Raw genomic sequence first — 13584 nt, 5'->3', positions numbered from 1 at the left:
AATCATAAATATATAGGGATTGACAGTAACCTGCTTCTCCAACATACTGAGAATTCAGAAATAGCAGTCAAAGAACTACTGATTTCAAAACTACAAATTATTGCTCCAGATTGATAGCGATATTTTTGATACACACAGAACAAAAAACAATAGAGAAGAGTAAAAAACACTTGCCTTTTAGTTAATTTAGTACAATTGTTTCACAGTTAAGAGTACATAATACTCTATTCTGATCTTCAGCTAAATATTCTAATAAATTTGTTAATGTCTAAATAACTCACGTCAATTTTGACCATAAACAATATATGAGTATATGCATATATGTACATGTATGTATATACGTTCATCTACATGTACATATAGACACATTTGTTTTGCAAGATTCTTGATGTGAAAGCGTGTGTTGAAACATTGTTATATACTTGATTATTTCTTTTGTCAATTAGATACACGCACAAATAGTGCGTGTGTTTAAGTAGCAAATGATGACCGTTCCCAAGTATGAGTGTGAAACAAGGAAAATTAATTCGATGAAGAGCCAGTAAATATAGTCTGTCTGCTAGAAATTGCAGCCAAATTTCCATCAACACACACCTTGCAGTCTTAAGAAAAGAAAAGAACAGCTAGGATAAGAGTGCACTATTCGAGTGGGTGTTGAAAAGTTCCTGGCATTAAGGGTGTCGCGAAAGACCTGGCTGGAGTCTCAACCTTTCTAGTTCTTTTATGGGGTTTAGAAAAACTGAAAGACTGCTACAATAAGTATGTGAATCTGAGAGGGGAATATATTCAATACAATCATAATTAACTGATCCTCCTGTATTTTCTTTAGCCAGGAACTTTCCATCAACCCCTCGTATCTGAAATGGAAGTGGAGAAATGCATGACTGGAACGCTTTGGATTCTAGCTCTGCTCAGTCATCGCTAACCAAAAGGTTCAACAATGACATATCTATCGCGTATGAATGTAAACACAAATGATGATCCATCCACATGATACAATAAAACGATTGAGTATTTGCGTCCGAAAAACAGCGCTGTCCTTCGACTCCCGCGTTAGACCTCAAAATATTTCTTAGGAGACAAAGCTGACAATTTTGAAGGGAGAAGTTATTCGATAACGTTGTCCCCCAAACCCGCACTCGCTTAGTACTTTATGTTATCGACCACGAAAAGACGAAAGGTAATTAGTGACCTCGGCAGGATTTGAACTCAGTACATAAAGAATCGGAAAAAAATATCGCACGGCATTTTGTCCGGTGTTCTAACGATTCTGCCAATCCGCCGCCCGATAATATTCGTTTCTCATTTGACATAAAGACAATAGTTCTAAGATGAAGGATGGGGGCGCTGATTATATCGACCCCAGTACTAGGCCCTCGCATGAATGAAAGGCCAAAACGACCTCGGTGAGATTTGAACTGAGAACGTAGAGAAGCAGAAGAATTACTGCAAGACCGATGCTCTAACCATACTACCAATCCTTCTCTCTAATAACAATCATAATTGGAATAAAAAATACAACATAAATAAATGAATGCATTGACCCAACTAATCTCTTGTGTCCGAAAAGTAACAAGTAGTTTCTAAAACTTCCGCGCGTCAACTATATATAGATACGCAGTATCCCACAGTCTGAGAAACTACTCAAGCGTTTCAAGTGTTGATTTTATGTTTCGCAGATCTTATCACCTTCTGTTACATTTTATTCGACCACGCTATTTTTATGATTGTGCTTTGTATTTTCAAATAAATCAATGTGAACTAGGCCTTTTAAAAAGAGCGAGAGACGGCCTTGTTCAATCTGAGATAAAAACTAAACAAATAACGCCCCGTCGAGGTTGTGTTAACCTGGTTGCTGGACTTGCTAGAAATAGCAGTCATTTGCACAAAACTATCATATCCTGTACCGTGTTGGGAAAGGGGCCCTACTGGATAATGTATCTTCATATACCCTTAAAAAAGGTCAAGAGGGTGTGGCGAAAACATCTTTGATCACAGGCCCCACTGACCAGGAGCCATTTGGGAGCTGAACGTCAGCAGCAACGATAAAAATAAACATAAGACAGATTTATAGTGCTATGAAATTCTGTAAATTGTTCATAAACTAGTAAGAAATACACGGAATGCAGTCGTTCATTTAAACTTAACTTAGAAATATTTACAAACTACTAAGAAGAATTATTACCACTCGGCAGAGAGAAACTTCTTGATTTAAATTATTCACACGCTGTTTAGAAACTCGTAGATGACATTAAAAAGTTCAAGAAGTTATACTGAAAAAGTCATTCAAAATAATTGACTAGAGCAGCTGCATTTCAGAAAGGTGAATTAAAAGTTAAAACATTTTTACGCAAGCCTTTAGTCGCCATGTTAAGAAGGTTCGTGCATCCGGCGTGATCAACAAAATACAATATACAGGTATAGGCGGGTACATATACAGGTTTTCCATGAACCAAATTACTCGGTCTTATTTACAAATTATTAAATTATATTTCTAGAAAATTCATGACACTTCAATGAAAACAATATAATTGCTTTAGAAATAAATAGGATATTGCAGAATATAGCATAGCTGGCTTACCTACCTCATTCACACCAGGATGTGGGACACGGACTATAATACCAAGAAGAAGAAAAGAAAAAATTAGCACACCTGTTTTATACCATGTGACAACTTCCGACAGGTATTTGTTACAGTCTAGGTGATTGGTCGGTTAGACAAGAGGTGAACAGGTATGCCTCTTGTCGATAAAGTTATTTAATTCCACTTTATATAAACTTGTTATATACTTTGTTTTAAACGAGGCCTAGTTTTCGTTCTTTATCAATTTCTACTGACTGTATATATAGTTATGGTACTAACTGCTGGGCTTGTCTTAAACGTAGTCGAATGTCAATGTGGGCAACATCACGTCCACCTTCATAGCGCAACAGGTAATCAAACACGCCTTGATACAGCAGTCACTATTTTGATATTGTTATTCAGAGTTCACTCTCCTCTTCCTACTGTTGAAAGTTGTTTTTTTTTTAACTTCTGTGTTGGAAGGTGACTAATTTACTCTACAATTTTGGCCCGATTGATGTGGTTCGTTGACTAAAATTGTTTATACGGTATTTGCTGGCGCAAGAGACGCAACCTAATTTCGGCAGCGCATATTCCGAAGAACTTATGGGGAGGCTCAGCTTCGCATAGAAGACCCGGGGTGATTTATTTATTTATTTTATTTGGGGATATTTTTTTTTTTTTTTTTTTTTAGAAAGAAAAGTGTGCGTCTTATATGCCATCAAATACAGTATTAATATTTGGTGAGTATGACCCTTCTTAAGTTCCTGAGGACCTTTCTCTGCGAGCAATTTACTATTGGCAACAAATCTATTAAATGTAAAGGACTTGGATATTGCCTAATCTTTATCTCTTCCATATATTTGTGCTCCTAAGTAAGGAATCAATACTATCTTCTCTAATTCCGACGTTTTCCGTTGAGTTCAAATTCTGCTGAGGTCGACTTTGCCATTCATCCTTTCGGGGTCGATAACGTAAATAGCAGTTGAGTACCGAGGTCGATGTAATTGGATTTCCCGTTGCTTTTAAAATTGCTGGCATTGTACTGAAATTGGAAAAAAATATTTAGTCAGGAACAATCTTTCGCTCTTAAGTTAACCAAGTCAGTGTCCTCAGTTTTGTATATACTCTGATCATTGGACCGTGGCCATGCTGGGGCACCACGTAGTGAGGGTGGTATTGCTCGATGAAATCGATTCCACTACTTATTTGAGGTCTGATACTTATTCTATCGGTATTCTTACCCCTCCACCCTAAATGCTAAGTCATAGGGATGTAAACAAACTAACAGGTTTTCAAGTTGAGAGAGACAAACAGCCACGCACTTATAAACACATGATGAGCTTCCGTGCAGTTTCCGTCTGCCAATTCACTTACGTGTCTATAACAGAAGATACTTGTCCAAAGTGCTGCACAGTGGAACTGAACCTGAAACTACATGGCTGCAAAGCAAACTCCTTAACCGCACAACCATGCCAACACCTATACTGTTGTATATTTTAAATTAGATAGGTTTCCCTCAGTAACGCACCATATTGATTTCAACTTTCAAATTTTGGCACAATGCCTGCAAGTTCAGGGTGGGGTAGTCGATTACATCGGCCCCCAGTACTCAACTAGTATTCATTTTATCGACCTCGAAAGGATGAAAAGCAAAGTCGATCTCGGTGGAATTTGAACTCTGAATGTAAAGACGGACGAAATGCCAAGCATTTGGCCCGGTGTGCTAACGATTCTGCCAGCTCTCCGCCTCGTAACACACCATATTGCAATCAATATTCTGTACTTAAAAAAAAATAGGTAGTATTATATCATTTTAACCAAGAAATTAATAATCTACAATTGATGGTACTGTATATTCCACCATATTTGTCGAAATGAGTGTTAATTTTCAGTAATTAATCACAATTGAAAACTTGACCGACTCTATCTTTAAACTCCCACTATTTCAAGAAACCAAGTCTGTCTCTTTTATAAGCTAGTGTTAGTGGCCATGTTTAATTAGAGGGTAGTTATTGTATCTGCCAATTAAATACTTAAAGTGCTTTAAGTGTGGATGTCGTATTCATTAATTTAGTTAACCTTACTTCACCTCGTCGTACAATTATAAATGGCTGCAAGGAAATTGTAATTTACATTGGAACAAGGATTCGTAATCTGGAGAGAAAAATGTAGTTAGTCAATTGACTCTGCCTAGAATTTTACAAGCACTTATTTTGATGACTTTGGCAAGATTCGAACGTAGAATATAGTTGTTGGAAGAGAATGCTATGCAATATTTAGATACGTTTCTTTCTGCTCCCGAGTTCAAATTCCAAGAATCGAACTACTTAATTACATGACCATGCCTGCTGCTATATAGTCTGTACCCTTTTATTTTTTACTGAAACTCCGCCACTTCTAAGCTTTGCTTTCCATTCCTCCATGTTCGATAAATAACTATTGCTGTTTAGACCCAGAGTAACCCTGATAAAGCATTCCAACTGTGAACAGCCCATCTTTAAAGAGATATTTGGAGCCACATCGTCTAATGCCTTTTCATAGTGACTGGATGTGATGAGAGAAACTTTATTTCTAGCAAATCAAACGACCATGTATATGCTTCCCTCGTTAGTTTATGTAAGTAGTAGCGGCAGACGATCTTCGGATCGAACCATGGAAACTACATTTCCATCTGTTTTTCAAATTCTTAATGCTTGCTGTTGGTCGCAACACTTGAGAGAACAGTCACCACTTTATTGGGATGCGAAAAATACAAGGCACCCTATTCAACTTTCTTATAACTCTGTCAATTCGCTACTTTAAATTTGTACAGGTAGCTGTTATATAATTAGGCCAATCAAACCAATCGTACAGTACTTAAGTTATAGCTTTCTGCCAGTATATTAAGAATAATAATATCAAAATGACGAGCATCGGGAAAATATGCTTGGTGGCATTTCTTCTGGTTCACTGCGTTTCCTAACTGAAATACCACCGAGGTCAGTTTTGTATCCTACCCTTTCAGGATCGATAAAAATAAGCAGCAGCCGAATACTAGGGCTGATGTCATCGACTAAACCCTCTCTCTAAAACTGCTGATTTGTACCAAAACTTGAAACTATTATTATTGAGGCGGTGAGCAGTCAGAATTGTTAGCACGTCGAACAAAATGCTTTGCAGCATTTCGTCCGTCTTTACGCTGTGAGCTCAGATTCGGCCGAGGTCGACTTTACCTTTCATCCTTTCGGGGTCTTTTTGGTAGAAGCTTTGACGTTGGACAAAATGCTTGCGACATTTCTTCTGGCTCTTTACGTTCTGAGATCAAATCACGCTGAAATCAACTTTACCTTTCATTCTTTTAGGATCAATAAAATAGAAGTATTAGGCAAGTACTGGGGTCTGTTTTTTTTTTTTATTACCCATGTGGGCTAACATAATTGCTGGCCTTGTGTCTAAATTAGAATTATTTTTAGCAATGTTACGTCGACATATTTGGGTATATTTCCTAGCAATAATGGACGTTAATTCTACAGGTCCTCAGTTAAACATAGCTGGGTTTTGAAGTGATAATGAAAAAAAAATCACGAAATGGGGAGGTTTATTCCTACCTATGGCTATTTATAATGAGCAAATGTTGGCTTGCGTTATTTTCATTTTGGGCCAGATCTCATAAGTCTTTCTTTCTGCCATCAGTCTTGGAGACCTTGAAATGGTTCGTTGGCGGTGTCTTTCTCTGAGTATCCAAGAGATACGGGAGACGTTGGTCATCTTATTTACTAGGCTTCAGAAGATACGAGTAATCTTAATTATCAGGCCCCAGGAAATGTACGTCATCTTAAATTTCAATAGGACTGTTTTTAGGAGGGCCCAACAGACAATAGCCACAAACCCTTTTGGCTTCACTGAGCCCCGGACCGACATACTGACTGAACGCCCATTTTTCATCGTTAATATTTCATCATCTAAACCATAAAAAATTTTTAATGTAGTTCCTTGGTATCTGTTCGGAGTGAAATGCATATGATGATAGACATCGACGATGACGTATGTTTAGAGTAAATATTTCAAACACGATTGAAAAGACTTTCTGAAGATTTTTGGTTTCATGATAATTTACCTTTTCCTTTCCGTAGGGTTTAAATTAGTTTCTTTTTTTTTAACATTTTCTGTTAATGAATTCAGATCCTTCCTACTTTGGTGGACTCAGTTTGACGAGCATTCACTGCTACCTTATTTGTTGCTTTGCTAATTTATTAGTACTGTCGAGGCGGCGACCTAACAATCGTTAGTACGCCGGGCAAAATGTTTACCAGCATTTCGCCCATCTTTCCGTTTTGTTCAAATTCTGCCGGTGTCGACTTTACCTTTCATCCTTTCGGGGTCGATGAAACAAGTACTAGTTAAGCAGTGCGTTCGATGTAATAAACCTCCCCTTTCTGCCAAATTTTATGCTTCGTGTTTTTAGCAGCAATGATGACAGATTGGTTAAAGCATCGGGTAAATGCTTTGCGACCTTTGTCTCGTGCTGACTTTAAATCCCGTCAAGGTCAATTTGCCTTTCATTTATTTGCGGTCGATAATATAAAGTGTGGAGGCACAATGGCCCAGTGTTTAGGGCAGCGGACTTGCGGTCATAGGATCGCGGTTTCGATTCCCAGACTGGGCGTTGTGAGTGTTTATTGAGCGAAAACACCTAAAGCTCCACGAGGCTCCGGCAGGGGATGGTGGCGAACCCTGCTGTATTCTTTCATTACAACTTTCTCTCACTCTTACTCCTTGTTTCTGTTGTGCCTGTAATTCAAAGGGTCAGCCTTGTCACATTGTGTCACGCTGAATATCTTCGAGAACTACGTTAAGGGTACACGTGTCTGTGGAGTGCTCAGCCACTTGCACGTTAATTTCACGAGCAGGCTGTTCCATCGATCGGATCAACTGGAACCCTCGACGTCGTAAGCGACGGAGTGCCAACAACAAATATAAAGTACTATCACCCCAAAAAACTGCTGGCCTAGTGCCTAAAATTAGAAACCATTATTAACGCGTTTTCGGACAGTGAATTAACAGATAGATTTAAGCGTTGGAAAAAATGCTTTGCATATTCTTTACCTTCCGAGTTCAAATCCTGCCGATATCCACTTTGCTTTTCATCTCTCTGGAGTCAATGAAGTGTAATACTAGTCAAGTACTGACCTCCTCAGCCCCAAATTTGAGGCCCCGTGCTTATGAGAGAAGCAAATATTAGTAGTGCTGTTGGATGGATTGGTAGATATGCAGTATTTGTTGCATAGCTTTACGTTCTGAGTTCAAATTCCGGCAGGATAAACTTCCATGTTACCGGGCTCGATCAAATAAGTTAGCAGGTACAGGTTGAATACTAAATCGAGCTAATCGATTATATTCATACCTCAAATATGAAGTTGTGTGCCTTTGTTAGAAATTATTTTCAGCACTGTCACATCACCGAAAGCTGGATCGTGAAATTTGGTTGTCACATTCTTTGCTACGCCTCTTGATTCTTTCCTGTCTTAGACTGAAATTAGTCTTCGTAGTGTAAAAAAAAAAAGTTGTCAGAATATCAAAACATTGTGAATGGTTCTATGGTCTGTCTTGATCGACAATGGTAAGACTATAGGGTTGACGAAATGAGGTTGCTGGCATTCGTGACTTTTCTCAAGAGTATGATAGACATGTGTAGTGAAATGGCTGCAACGGAAAATCGATATCGAGTTCCTAGTTTATATCTGTTCGTCAAACCTTTGTCACCCTTCAGCGATGACTCAGGACTTCGAGATATAAAATTACTAATGAACAAAACAAAGTTTATATGTGGTCACACGACCTATAAGAAATGGCAGCCAAGTCACTTCCTCACTCCGATTGTCTTAAAAAGAAATCATATAGAGTATCCAGGGTATTGTTGTTTAGGATAGCTTTGAGCAGCATACAAACACCGTTGTTCGTAGGTCTGCTTGATCTAGGCTGACCTAGGTTTAAACAATTAATAATGTAGATTGGTGAGGTTGGAGCAGCAGTAAATGAATTGCTTGATACATTATCGCATCTGGATTAATGTCTTATTAATTCAAGTTCATTTTCTTTTAGGTATTTTAAAATACGGGTAAATCGAATGAATAGACTCCTCGACCAAAAAGCGTTGTAGAACAAAGAAAAAGAAAAGAAATATTAACCTCATTTTTTACAATGTATATTTTTGCAATATTTATATCAATGCTACATTTCGTTCATTTCCAACTCTGAATGTCTTGAATATCTACATTGTCCAAAGCTAGAGTCGTAACGTAAGATTTGCAGCTATTTTCCAATCTGAAATCGTTAAACAGAGTTGATATTTTTCATTGTGATGCAAAGTTAGCATGTATGGAGTTATAGTTGATTTAATCGACCCTCTTATATTACTGGCATTTTACTTTCATATTTGGAAAGATGAAAGACAGGCAACCTCGCCTGATTTGAACTCGCATTGAAGAGTATTTCATCTAGTAGTGCACTATCTCTCTTACTCCGGTGTCTTTGAAATTTGTGTAAGGTTAACCAGATATTCTTTCAGCCACTTAAGTTTTCCATGGGAAAAGAAAAACAAATTCGCTTACAGAGCGTTTGGCTCTTTATCAAGATTTATAACGGACATATATAAGATTTTTTGAATACTCTTAAAGGAGTGAAAAGGACAAAGTGCTTGTTATTTTAATAGGGGTGATAAGATTAACATCCATCTAACAGTATCGTCAGTTCGGCTTTAAAAAATGTTTACCATTGTAGGACTTGATTGGTGGCCGGGTGATTATTGTTTTATCTAGGAATGTGACACGAGGGATTCTAAAATCCCAGTCTTCGGCGACACCATACTGTTTTTAATATAATATCGTTTAGATCTTTTCGTGTTGAAGATAATTCAACTATTAACTTTATGATGAGTTGAATGCTAAAGTTTCTCTCTCTTTCTCTCTTCCACTCCCCAACCTCACACACACACACACACACACACAATGTATGTTTATTTTTAGGTCAAGTTTTAATAAAAACAATTTAACATTAAGCTGAAGAATTACTTTATAGTTTTTAGTAGAGTACATATTTATTATATTTTTATAAGAGTTTCGGCCTGATAGTCTTTCGTTGTTCAGACCCACATCAGCACTGATAGAGCAAGAAGCTTGCTTCCTAATCACATTGTTCCGTGTTCCGTCCTACTGCATGGTACCCTTTTAGTGTCTTCTACTGTAGCCTCGGGCCAACCAAAACATTGTGAGTGAATTTGGTAGACAGAAACTGAAAGAAGCCCCACCCCGTGTCTGTCTGTCTGTATGTCTGTCTTTGTGTCTGTGTTTGTCCCCCACCATCGCTTGACAACTGGTGTTGTGTTTACGTCCGCGTAACTTAGCGGTTCGACAAAAGAGACAAGTAGAATAAGTATTAGGCTTATAAAAGAATAAGTCCTAGGATCGATTTCTTCCACTAAAACCCTTTAAGGCGGTGCTCCAGCATGGCCGCAGGTCAAATGACTGAAACTAGTAAAAGAATGTAAGATAGATGAGTACAACATGAGGATTTAACTCCAATAGTTGACTTGCAAAATCGTGAGCGCTTCGGGCAATACCATACAACATTTAGGTGCATTCTGCGTTCAAATCCCGCTGAGGTCGATTTAGCCTTTAATCCTTCCAGGAATCGATGAAATAAGTGCTCGTCGAATATTGTTTTATACCTATAGTTGTGAATTTGTAGTAATGCAAAACGCATTGGTTTCTAACATAGGTACAAACTTGGTCGCTGCGAATTTTCACCTTTGTAAGATTTGATCATGGAACACCCTTTCTAATTTCATTCAGTTACCTAAAACGGCTAATAGCTACACCATAGGCAGAGTTCTATGAAATGTTTTATATATATATATATATATATATATATATATATATATAGTAGGTAATTTTTCTTTTGACGATTTTTAACTCCTCAGTTGTCGAAATTAACTTATCGATTAAATGGCATCAATAGTGCGGTTTCGATTCGCTGAACCCATTCCCCTCCCATAGAAATAAATGCTACAGGTTCCGTTTAAAGTATAGGACTTTGTGTGCTATATTTGTAGTAATTGTGACAAATCATCAATTCTATTACTTTATCCTAATCTATTAGTGATAAATCCTATCTTGAGAAATATATCTTAAAACGACGCTTTCCCAACGAGACTCAATATTTGAGTCCCACACCTATCAACTAACGAATCACTCGTCACTAGTAAATTGCTTCTACTACCTACTCTATTGTATTGGACTATTAAAAGTCGTCTTTGTTTTGGATGCAGTACCAATGCAAACTGACCCTCCAACTAACTGGCTCGCACATTCCTCAGTTGGTTATCTCTGGCAGTTATTGACTCTACATAGATATCAAAGCCTGTATGTTGTTTAGCCCAAGATTAACCATTGCACGAACCCATGATCCCCACATTTATTAGCGCTATCTGGAACTTTGTTTTACGCCTTGTATGACAGTGTTGTTTGAAGGAAATTTGGTTGATATTGCTAGCTGGTCAAACAGCCACGTAAAGTTTCCATTGTTGGCTCGTAACGATTTTTTATTTTATTTTAATTTTTTTTTTTTTAAATGAAATGACTGCTTCTTGAAATCGAAACTCTATCAGTTTCTTAGGTCACCGAAAGAAATTGATTTCTAACATAAGGACAAAACATTCGAATTTAGAAGACAGGTATAATCAATTCTATTGACTCCAGTACTCGATTGGTACTTATTTTGTCGAATCGAAAAGCTAAAAGGCGAAGTTGAAAGGACGAATTTTGAACTCGTCAATGTTGAATCTTCAAAATAATAAATCTATCATAAATTAGTCCTGAGGACATTTCGATTGCTACTTGTTACGATTTCAAACAGCAATTTGTTGTCAATAGAAAGGAAATGTTATCTGTAGTTGTTGGACCGCCTAACTACAGGTTAATCCAGTTTGTTCAGCACTCATCGATTTATTCACTTCCTTTTCTTAACTGCTTTACTATCAGTTAAACGAGAGAAAAGAGATTCCTGTGCTTTGTCCATGCTCTAAGCACATTGCCAGTGATGAGACAAAAATCGTGATTGTTCATCTAGGAATTGAATGTCATTTTCATTGGCCCATTAAAAAATGCATGTGGTAAATTGCTGAAGATATTGTGCGTGATCAGAGGCAGTGGAAATGAACGACTAGAGACTGGGTTCGTTCTGCTAAAAAGAAAAAAAAAGTCTTTAGCTCCACATCTTGATCAAGCGGATCAGTAATCAAAGGTGCTTTATACCCAGTCAGTGAGTCTTTTATATTTGGAACAGTAAACCGTATTAAAAATATCCTTTTTAAGAGTTAAGTGAGCTGTGTAGCTAGGGAAGAGGGCTGGGGGAGATCAGTCCAAGCGCAGGCAACGCTTTTATTGGTGGTGGGGACACTTTTGGCTCTGCTCTGTAGGCATGAGGGACCAGTGAAGGAAGGCAAACTCCTAGGCTTCTCCGTCCGGTACTGAGTTTGTACTGAGTTGAGGATTTGGTTGTTATTTCTAGTAAGTCAAGTGACCACGTAGATGCTTCTTGTTAATTTGTCAGGTCACTTATTCTTTCGTGCAGTTGACACGTTAACTTGCATATAATGGCAGCTAACATTACACTCTTCATTTATAACAGTTGACGTGTCAATATGAAAATAACGAATATTTAAATTTTGCTGAAACCTTTTTTTCGTTCAGGGTGCGATTCCCACCGAAGTCATCTTTGCTCTTCCTTCTCTGAAGATCAATTAAAATAGTCCTATAGTTCCAGCCAAATTCTGAAGTCATTTAATTGGTGGTGGTCTCCTTAGCGGTGTGTTAATGGCCAAGACACTCAACTGTCGACATCACATTTCCAGCTGTATCGGGATTGCTGTTTAATTCCAGATCAGCTCTGAACGAGCAGATCTATTATGAGCGAAGACATTCAGTTTATGATCAGCCTCTCTCTCTAACAACTTTTTTTGTTAGATTATAAACATTATCCAGTGTTCTTCCTTTAGTTGGTAAAATGTAATTTGATGGAGATTTGGATGTTACTTTTAGCAGGTCGAGCGATCACGTCGAGGATTCCTCTAGCTTAGCTGTAAATATGTACTACGGTAATGGAATAACGAAGTGTGCGCTGTACAGCAGCTGAAAATTTTCAATTGCCAGTTCAATGTTTTCGATTTCTCCTGGTTGTTGCTGAGAGAAGGATGAACTTCATAGTATTGACTATGTTGTGGCCTCTGCTGTCATTATGTATTATGGCACTTGTATTACATCGTATTTATTCGAAAATGACTCATTAGATAAAATGAAAAGAAAACTGGTTTATTTTTTTAAAAAATAAATAGCTGACCTGCATATTCTTCATTGGAACAAATTCAATATATCGGTGTTCAAATACGGTCGCGTTCCATTTTAATTTTATTATAACACTGGCGATGAAATATTGAATTTACAACTGATCTAGATAGACGGTTCTCTCTGGGCTTATCGAGACTATTCTGAAGATTTGAGTTCAGCACCTTCAGTCAAGTGAAACACTCGGCGTTGGTAGAATATCCCTTCTCTACGACTTATGCAAATACGAGTTCTGTTCTTCTGTTTTGTAGACGAAACAAAAAAATCGATAAACATTATGGCAGCTCTCGTCAATTAACAAAATCTGAGGCAGAGCAATTAATAGCAGCAAACATTGTGGGGCAACTACAAATATTTGAACAAGCTATCATGATGCTCCTTGATCTTGCAATCGTCCACTTGAGCAATCGATAATGCACTGAGATATGTTTGCGCTGTTAGAGGAACAAGGACGGTGGATTGGGTGAAGCGGTAAAGCGACAAATCGTCACTATTTAATGCCTTTCTTTTTCTGCGATCAGGGTTCGAATCCTATCGAAGTCATCTTGCCCCTCTCTCTTGCCTTTCTCTCTCTTGCCTTTCTCTCTCTTGCCTTTCTCTCTCTTGCCTTTCTCTCTCTTCTCTCTCTCTCTCTCTCTC

The 13584-nt window shown here is 37.8% G+C and overlaps 2 protein-coding genes across 8 annotated transcripts in view; one reads left to right on the top strand and one right to left on the bottom strand.

Annotated features, from left to right (window-relative positions):
• LOC106878551 (protein PALS2) overlaps positions 1-2800 on the bottom strand; it is a 100349-nt gene extending 97549 nt beyond the window's left edge. For 3 of the 5 annotated variants that reach the window (XR_008267031.1, XR_001410513.2, XM_014927794.2), the window contains exon 1: positions 2586-2800. The gene's annotated coding sequence lies outside the window, so the exon portion shown is untranslated. Of the gene's footprint in view, positions 1-2581 lie in introns of all 5 variants that reach the window. The other 2 variants (XR_008267034.1, XR_008267032.1) reach the window with 2 other exon arrangements.
• A 14-nt stretch (positions 2801-2814) lies between these two features.
• The window catches only part of LOC106878547 (uncharacterized), a 14154-nt gene continuing 3384 nt past the window's right edge, over positions 2815-13584 (top strand). Inside the window, exon 1 of one of the 3 annotated variants that reach the window (XR_008267037.1) lies at positions 2815-2934. The gene's annotated coding sequence lies outside the window, so the exon portion shown is untranslated. Of the gene's footprint in view, positions 2935-2986; positions 3307-13584 lie in introns of those variants that run through there. The other 2 variants (XM_014927790.2, XM_052977956.1) reach the window with 2 other exon arrangements.

The sequence above is a fragment of the Octopus bimaculoides genome, chromosome 2 (assembly GCF_001194135.2).
Source record: "Octopus bimaculoides isolate UCB-OBI-ISO-001 chromosome 2, ASM119413v2, whole genome shotgun sequence".
Classification (NCBI taxonomy): domain Eukaryota; kingdom Metazoa; phylum Mollusca; class Cephalopoda; order Octopoda; family Octopodidae; genus Octopus; species Octopus bimaculoides.
The sequence above is the reverse complement of the archived record's forward strand: the minus strand, read 5'-3'. Positions and strand labels throughout refer to the sequence as shown.